Consider the following 2372-nt stretch of genomic DNA (forward strand, 5'->3'; position numbering starts at 1 on the left):
GAAGATCTTCGCCATCATAAGCCGCATCGAATGTTAGAGGAGCCAATATATGAGCATATGATTTCTGAGGAGGCCATGTCTTTTGGGTATGAGCCTGTTGGGTTTTTCCCTCATTAGTCCAAGTTTAATCTTTAATCAAGTTATAACCAAGAAGCCCAAGAAGAAGAAATATCGAGAGAAAATGGAGAAAGATGAAGAAGTGTATAGAAAAGGAAGTGTGTAGAAGATGAAGTGTGTAGAAAATGGAGTGTTCTAGAACTAACTTGTAGTCTCCACTTACTAGTATAAATAGGGGTGCTTAGCACCATTTGTAATCATCCCATAACAAGCAAAAGCAATCATAAAGAGAGAGTAGTTTTTAAGAAAGAGTTCTTTCTAAGAGAGTCATAAAACACTCTCTAAACACAAAGTTTGGGTAGTAAATCCCTTTCCTAAAATCGAAGGCTATCTCAAACATAAACCGTCTACATTCCATCTCAACCTCTCAAAGAAAATATTATCCGCTAATTTTCCCAACAGCTAGTATCAGAGCAAAAGCTGGTATCAGAGCAAGGTTACCGTTATCTTTGAAGAAGTGAAGATGGAGGCCACCGTTACCTTTGAAGGTGACATGTTCAAGCTCACGACGGACAACTTCTCTTATTGGAAACCGATGATGGAAGATCACCTTTATTGTAAGGATTTGCATGAGCCCATCATCATGAAGGATAAGCCGGAAGGAAAGGATGATAAAGCATGAGAGATTCTTAATAGAAAGGCGGTTGCCGTAATACGTAAGTATGTTGACCGATCTCTCTTTGAACATGTCTCTACCTACACAAATGCTTTTGAATTATGGACAAAACTTGAATCCATGATTCAAAAGAAAACACCTCGAAACAAAGCTCTTCTTGTTCGACGGTTGGTAAAGTTGGAGTACAAGGATGGCCAGAGCATGATGGAGCACTTGAACAATTTCAAGGGGATTGTAAATCAGCTTAACAAAGTTGATATGAAGGTTGAAGACGAAATGCAAGCCCTTTTACTCCTTAGTTCACTACCGGAGAGTTGGGACACACTAGTTGTTACTCTAAGAAATTCAGCACCGGAGGGAAAGCTTACCATGGACACCGTCACTGATAGCCTTCTAAACGAAGAAGTTCGAAGGAAGGAGTGAGGTTCGAGTTCTTATTTAGAAGCTAACATTGTTGACAGACGAGGTAGAGAAGAGACTCGTGGCCAAAACAGAAGCAGAGGACATGACCAATCTCGAGGAAGATCTAAGTCACATCCGAGAGTTACTTGCTATTACTGTGGCAAACCGGGTCACATGAAGTCAGAATGTCGGTTTCTCAAGAAAGACAAACAAGCCGGTAATATCAAACCAGTCCGGTTGAATCCTACAAAGAAGCATGAAGACAAGACTACCACCATTGTGGAAGACCAGAGCGAAGAATTATATCTCGTTGGAGAATGTAATCTTAGCTCTGATGATAGTTCATGGATCATTGATTCTGGTGCTTCTTTTCACGTCACTCCCCATGGAAGCTTCTTCACAACCTATCAAAGTGGTGACTTTGGTAATGTTCAAATGGGAAATCAAGGAAGAAGCAAGAATGTTGGAAAGGGGGATGTTATTCTTACATCAAACACTGGATGTAAGATAGTTCTCAAGGATGTGAGACATGTTCCCGACATGCGACTCAATCTCATATCAACCGGGAAGCTTGATGATGCCGGTTTGGATAGCCACTTTGGCAGTGGCAAATGGAAACTAACCAAGTGGAGTTTGATCATGGCTCGAGGAAGAAAAGAAGGCTCTTTATATATAACACAAGCCAAGCTTTGTAAGGAAGAAGTAAATGTCGCAAGTGATGACATCGATATATGGCACCGAAGACTCGGGCATATGAGTGAGAAAGGTTTAAATAAACTTTCTTGCAAGAAACTTCTTCGTGATATGAAAGGTATTTCTCTCTCATCATGTCATGATTGCTTAGCCAGAAAACAACATAGGGTCGCTTCCCGAAGATCATCTACGCCTATGAGAAGAAAGCATATTCTTGATCTTGTGCATACTGACGTATGCTCCATGTTCGAGAAATCCAATGGAGGGGCATCATATTTCGTCACCTTTATTGATGACCATTCAAGGAAGGTATGGGTATACCTTTCGAAGTCAAAAGATCAAGTTCTTGATGCTTTCAAGGAGTTTGTAGCCCAAGCAGAGCGAAGTACGGGTCAAAAACTCAAGTGTGTACGATCTGATAGTGGTGGAGAGTATCGAGGTCCCTTTGAAGCGTTTTGCAAAGCTCATGGAATCAGGATGGAGAAGACACCACCAAAGACGCCACAACTGAACGGGCTAGCTGAAAGAATGAATCGAACGATCA

Source organism: Brassica oleracea, chromosome C3 (genome assembly GCF_000695525.1).
Source record: "Brassica oleracea var. oleracea cultivar TO1000 chromosome C3, BOL, whole genome shotgun sequence".
Lineage (NCBI taxonomy): Eukaryota > Viridiplantae > Streptophyta > Magnoliopsida > Brassicales > Brassicaceae > Brassica > Brassica oleracea.